Genomic DNA, 7205 nt, shown 5'->3' with positions numbered 1-7205 from the left:
TACAAATTATATATATATATATATATTTTTTTTTTTTTTTAAAGAAAAAGAAAGTAAAAACTAAGGTATGATGATTTGAAAAAAGTTTAAGACTTCCAAAAGAGCCTCCTACATACCATTACTGAGGGATGAAGGTGAATCTTTCTCTCTTGAAGAGAGTTAGATACATTATTTTCTGTCTTTCCATTTCTAGAGATGCTAGTTGTGGTTATGATTACAATGGTTTTCTCTCCATTCCATGCTTTTCACATGTTACTCATGTTTACCATTTGCTTTGGGTTTCACGCCATTCTGTCATAGTCTCCATGCACTCTTTTTTCCTGGGCTTTACTCCCACCTCACGTTGCTGGTTCATTTCAGAACAAATTTATTGTTTTATCGAGACAGCAATAGTCTGCCCACTCTTCCAAGAGCAGGACAGAAAAGGCATCTAGAGACTCAGACTCAGATATACTTCAGTAGGGAGAGGTAAATGCTTTATTTATTTTTTATTATTTTTTAAAGATTTTATTTATTTATGAGAAAGATAGGAGGAGAGAGAAAGAACCAGATATCACTCTGGCACATGTGCTGCCGGGGATCAAACTCAAGACCTCATGCTTGAGAGTCCAAAGCTTTATCACTGTGCCACTTCCTGGACCACGGTAAATGCTTTATTATCTCTCACCAACGTGTCTTTATAATGGAGAAAGTCCACCTTAACCAACTAACCAGTCACATTTATCATCATTAATCTGAAGACCAGCAAAGCGAAGTGCACAGTATGACCCATGATGTACACTAACTAAAATGTTCAACTTGAATCAATAACTCATATCTGACTTCCTTTCATAGGAAATGAAAGAGATAAAGAAAGAAATAAAATAATACCATGAAAAAAAGGTAGATTCAGAAATATAAGTCTATTCTCTGGCAAAGCTCTTTTTGTAGAAGTAACAGTAATAAATTAACACTTTGTGAGGCCAAATGGTAGTGCACTTGGTTGAGCGCACTTGTAAGGGTTCAAACCCTGATCCCCACCTGCATGGGTGGAAGTTTCCTGAGCAATGAAGCCGTTTTGCTGGTGTCTCTCTTTCTTTCTCCCTATCTATCCCTTGAAGAGAGAAGAAAGAAAGAAAGAAAGAAAGAAAGAAAGAAAGAAAGAAAGAAAGAAAGAAAGAAAGAAAGAAAGAAAGGGGGAGTCAGGCAGTGGCGCAGCAGGTTAAGCACAGGTGGCACAAAGTGCAAGGACCGGCGTAAGGATCCCTGTTCGAGCCCCTGGCTCTCCACCTGCAGGGGAGTCGCTCCACAGGCGGTGAAGCAGGTCTGCAGGTGTCTGTCTTTCTCTCCCCCTCTCTGTCTTCCCCTCCTCTCTCCATTTCTCTCTGTCCTGTCCAGCAACGACCACATCAATAGTAGCTACAACAAAAAAGAACAACAAGGGCAACAAAAGGGAATAAATAAATAAAATAAATATTAAAAAAAAAAGAAAGAAAGAAAGAAAAAAGAAAGAGGGAGGGAGGAAGGAAGGAAGGAAGGAAGGAAAGAAGGAAGGAAGGAAAGAAGGAAGGAAGGGAGGGAGGAAGGGAGGAAGAGAGGAAGGGAGGGAGGGAGGGAGGAAGGGAGGAGGGAGGGAGGAAGTAACCACTGAAAGAAGTGGATTTGTCTTGTAGGCACCAGGCCCAGTGATAACTACTAGTGGCAAATCAAACATACTTTGTTGATCATATTAAAGTTCAGACCGTCAATATGCTTGACTTCCAGGTTTTTATGCAAAAATTTAGAAATACAATTTATTTTTGTAAGTATGTTATATCCTGTAGTCTGATCTTTTTTTTTTAGTTCTAACAATTTCTAGAGAACCTCTTATTGTTATCTGTATATAAAACTATGCCGTTTTCAAATAGAAATATTTCTTGCTGCTTCTTCTTTTTTAATCCAGATGCATTATATACATTTTAATTGCTGTGCCTAGACCTTCTGTGAAATGGTGAATGGAAACAGTGAGCATAAACATTCCTGTATTTTTCCTGATCTTAAAAAGAACACTTCTTGTTCAGCATTAAATATTGAATCCCGAAAGGGTGCCTCAGTTTACAAATGCTTTTCAGATGTCTATTAAGATTATACATAATTTTATCAGTGTGGTATATTACATTGGTTTCAAGATATTAATTCATGGAGTACATCCAACTCAGGTATAGTTTAAAATTTTTCAGATAAAAATTTTGAATTGTTCTCTCTATATATAGTGTTCATGTATTTCTTTTATATTTTCATAGGGTTGCTATTATTTTGAAGATTTCTGAATTCACATTTGTAAGGTATGTGTGTGTGTGTGTGCACACATAAATACCTACACTTTTCATATGTTGTCTTTTGAGCTTTGGATATGAGTGTAATACTGGCTTCAGAAGTAAGTAGGAGAGGAATCTAGAAGTAGTCCACCCAGTGAAGTACACACTTTAGCTATGTTCAAGTCCCCGGTCACCATATGAGATACCATAAAAGGCAAAGCTTCATGTGTGGTGAAGCATTGCTGTGGTACTTCTACTTCTCTGTATCTGTCTCCTCTTCTATGTCTCATTCTTATCTGGAAAAAGGCAGAGAAAGAGTCCACCAGTTGCTGTGGACATTAAAAAAATTTTCTTTCTATTTAGTATTGGATAGAGATGGAGAGAAATTGAGAGGGGAGGGTAAATAGAGAGGGAGATGAACAAAGAGACACCTGCAGCCCTGCTTTATCACTTGTGAAACTTTCCCCTTGCAGGTGGGGACCAGGGATTGAACCTGTGTCCTTGCGCACTGTAATGTGAGCACTTAACTAGATGCACCACTGCCTGGCCCCCTGAAGCTATGGATTCTCACAGACACAAATTTCCAGAAGATGAATTCATAAGTAGGAAAATGACATCCTTGTCCTCCTGGAAATATATCCCTCTGAAAACTGGTAAGAGAGAAACCCTGTATTTGGGCTTCTTCTGTATTAAGACAAGTTTTTGTTTATCTGAGTTCAGAAAAATATCAAAAATTCTTACCAAATTTTCTTGAACAAATGTATTTTTATTTGATCTATGCTTTTATTTATTTATTTATTTATTTATTTATTTATTTATTACCAGAGTACTGCTCAGCTCTGGCTGATGATGGAATTAGGGGACTGAACCTGGACTTTGGAGACTCAGTCATGAGAGTCTCTTTGCATAACCATTATGCTATCTATCCTTTCCCTGCTGTATGCTCTTATAGAAGTTTTCAGAAAGATTAAATGGTTGCTTTTTGAAAACAATTTTCACAAGTTGAGTTGAACAGCAGGTCTATGGAGCACTTTATACTGTTACCAGAAGTAGAGCTTTAATTATCTTCTTTTCTCATTTCTTTCTTTAAAATATTTTATTTATTTGTTTATTTACTTATTTTGGATAGAGACAGAAAGAAATTGAAAGGGGAGAGGGACAAAGAGACACCTGTATCACTGCTTTACCACTCACCTACTGCAGGCAGGGACTGGGGACTTGAACCAGGATCCTTGTGTATGGTAACGTGTGAACTTAACCCAATGTGCCACTGCCCAATCCCCTTTTTCATCTCTCCTAAGGGTCTCTTTTAAAAAGTTATCTTTGTTTCTCTATTTACCATTAGAAAAATTCCTAAAATGTTTTATGAGTCTTTATTGTTCACAGATATTTAAAACTGAGACAGGGGAAACTATTCTTTACAAGGTCAAGGATAGAAGCAGGAAGACCAATATGAGCCTTCTATAGAGTTTAACTCTAGGTTATTTGAGAAATTATGATTTAGAACATAAAACATTTATATAAACTTTAAAAATCTAGCCCTTTTACCAAGCTGTGGTATTCTACCTGGTACTTTTCAAACTTGAATAATTTAATAGCTATTTTTCTTTAATTTTTATAAGTATCTGTAAGGAATTGTTATCCTTTCAGTAAATAAACTTTTATCTGAGACTCATGTACTACTTTAATTTCCTTCTTTTTTCTTTAACTACACTAAGATGAAATCAGATTTAAAATTTTTCCTTGACCCTCAAATAGACAATGTATTACCAGGAAAAAAAGTTCAAAGTGGAAATATTAAAATGCTGGGTTCAAACTATACTTCAAAATGATAGTAATCAGAACAATATGGTATAAGAATAAAAGAAGACACAAACATCAATACATCAATGTAATAGAATTGAGAGTCCAGAAATAAACACATATATATGGCTTGTGACAAAGGAAACTGGAGTATAAAATGAAAAAAAAATATCTTCAATAAATGGTATTGGGAAAATGGGATAGTCACATGCAAAAGAATGAAAGAATTTTAGGTCAGCATGTTAGATAGGTCTACTAACATATCAAAAAGTTGAGTTAAATATATGAAAGACTTGTATGCAATACTTGAAATTATAAAATAAAGAGAAGAAAACATAGAGAATACACCCCTTGACACTAGTCTTACAGATACATTTGTGGGATTGACTCCAATTACAAAGGAAGCAAATGCAAAAATAGGCATATTGGACTACAACAAATTAAAAAACTTCTGTACATTCCAAGGAAACTGATCAAAACAAAAAGACAATCTACTGATTGGGAAACAGTAGTATATATCATGTGTCAACATACATTTTATGCCAAATATATAGAAACACTTATAACCAACAACGAACACAATTACCAAACTAAAAAAAAAGAGCAAGAGGTCTGAATAGATGCTTTTCCATGAAAGATAGTAGATGGCTTAGCAGGCACAAGAAAAAAAAAAAAAAGCTTAACATCCCTTTTCACTAGAGAAATGTTAATCAAAACCACACTGAAATAATGTCTCCTCTACCTATGAGTATGGCCTGGACCAAAAATATTAGAAACAACAGTGTGAATGAGGATGTGAAGGAAAAGGAGCTGTTATATACTATTGGGGAACATAAATTGGTACAGTCTCCATGGAAAACAGTATGGTTAGAGAATGTCAACAAACAAACAAACAAACAAATACCAGAACTATCATTATATCCCAGTAATTCCATTTCTAAGTATTTAACTAAAGAAAATGAAACCACTAATTCCTCAAGACTTAACCTATTTCTATATTCACTGAAGTACTGGGGTGCAGGAGATCTTAGGGTCCAGGTGCACGATGGTGGACCCAAGTTTGGGATCAGAATGTTCTGCAGATACCTAACATAGGAAAATGAGAAATTTTACCCTTGTGTCAACAAGCATACTATAAACCATCATTAAAAATAAATGAATATTATAAACCTTTTTTTTAAAAAAAAAAAACCTCTAGCAGTTATTTTTCAGATGTACTCATATGTCATGCATGCATCTTATTTTGTGTGCCATGTTTTTATTGTCTGTCTCACCTAACTGGCAAACAGGCTCCACAATGCTGCTCTTATGGAGACACAATACTACATAGTAGGTTTCAGTTTGCTTCATTGTTTACTGAATGGTAGAGTGAATGGGTTCATTGTACAGTCGCTAGATGACTGTACACTTGATACTGTTACAATATGAAGAGGAACAAAATGCACAATATGTGCTTCCTACTCAGTGTCTGTAAATCAGCCTCCTTCTGTGTCACTGCTCCCATTGCCTCCTCAAACAATTATTTCACGTACATTTTGTTATCACTCCTTTTCCTTATCTCATTACTGTATTTTTATTCTGCGTCCAACCCTTACCTAATTATTACAGAGAAATAACTTTCCTCACATAAAAATAATGCTAGTGGACATAAATAGTAGTGCTGTAATCATACATGTCTTAAGAATTAATCAGATGTGGGAGTCGGGTGGTAATTAAGTGCATGCGGCGCAAAGCACAAGGAAGGACGTAAGAATCTCAGTTCAAGCTTCTGGCTCCCCACCTGCAGGGGGGTTGCTCCACAGCGGTGAGGCAGGTCTGCAGGTGTCTATCTTTCTCTCCCCCTCTCTGTTTTCCCCTCCTCCCCATTTCTCTTTGTCTTATCCACCAATGACGACAACAATAATAACTACAACAATAAAACAACAAGGGCAACAAAAGGGAATAAATAAATATTTAAAAAAACAGAGTTGCAATGTGGGTGCTCGCTTTGGCAGCACATATACTCAAATTGGAACGATACAGAGAAGATTAGCATGGCCCCCAGACAAGGATGACACACAAATTCATGAAGCATTCCATATTAAAAAAAAAAAAAGAATTAGTCAAATGTAAAGAGAAAACAGTAAGAGTACCATTAACTATGAGCACCTATTGGGTGTTTTCTGTATGTTTGAGTCTCTGCCAAGTGATTTATATGAACTGCCTCATTTAATCAGTATAGATAAAGAAACTATGGCAGCAAGATGGAACTTGCTTAGGTCACAGAGACAAGCAACTAGTCTGAACCAATGTTAGTCTTATTCCACAGTCTGAGCCACCCAAGAGTAGCAGAGTGACTGTGTTATTCATTTCTAATGTAATCCCCTGTGTGGGATTTTCCCTTCATCCCATTCCCACACAATAAGCAGTTGCCGGCTTCATGTTCTAACAGTGTTCTGCTCTTATCACCTAAAATAGTAGGTGCCTATCTGAAAGATTCAGCTGGGTATATTTTCACTCATTGTTATTATTTTTTTCTCTCTTTTTCATTCAATTAGGGTTGTAGTTGGAATGCAGAGATCAAATTTTTGAGAAAAAAAAATTCAAAAGTCTGACATCCAATATTTATTACCAGTATAATGTTAGGCTAGTTATTTCAAATTTCTGAACTTTAGGCTATTATTTTAATTATTTATTTATTTATCAGTGAGAGGGATAGAAGCAGATACAGATAGAAAGAACCAGACATCACTCTGGTACATGTGCTGCTGTGGATCTAACTCAGGCCCTCATGCTTTAGAGTCTAATACTTTATCCACTACATCACTTCCCAGACCACCGAACCGTAGGTTATTTGTGTTTGATGATAGATTAGTGAAGCCAGCATTACAGAATAGAGGGATAATTTAAGATGTGTCTGCATGGTGCCTAAGTACTGAGAGCATGGTCTTTCTTTACTTCTGTCCTTTACAATAATCCATTTTCTAATTTGATATCACTGTTCCACTGTGCTATGTATAGTATTACAGTGAGGTTATGTGTCCCTTTTTAAAAAATATTTCTCTATATACATTTTTATATATTTTTATTTTTTAATTTTATTTATAAAAAGGAAACACTGACAAAACCATAGGATGAGGGGTACAA

At 35.8% G+C, this 7205-nt stretch overlaps 1 non-coding gene across 1 annotated transcript; it reads left to right on the top strand.

Moving 5' to 3' along the window:
- The first annotated feature begins 6057 nt into the window (after positions 1-6057).
- On the top strand, positions 6058-6164 carry LOC132538422 (U6 spliceosomal RNA). Its single transcript, XR_009549789.1, has one exon. It is a non-coding gene; the product is annotated as a U6 spliceosomal RNA (small nuclear RNA).
- The last annotated feature ends 1041 nt before the right edge of the window (positions 6165-7205 follow it).

The sequence above is a fragment of the Erinaceus europaeus genome, chromosome 4 (assembly GCF_950295315.1).
Source record: "Erinaceus europaeus chromosome 4, mEriEur2.1, whole genome shotgun sequence".
NCBI lineage: Eukaryota > Metazoa > Chordata > Mammalia > Eulipotyphla > Erinaceidae > Erinaceus > Erinaceus europaeus.
Note: the sequence above shows the minus strand (reverse complement) of the source record. Positions and strands in the feature narration are given on the sequence as shown.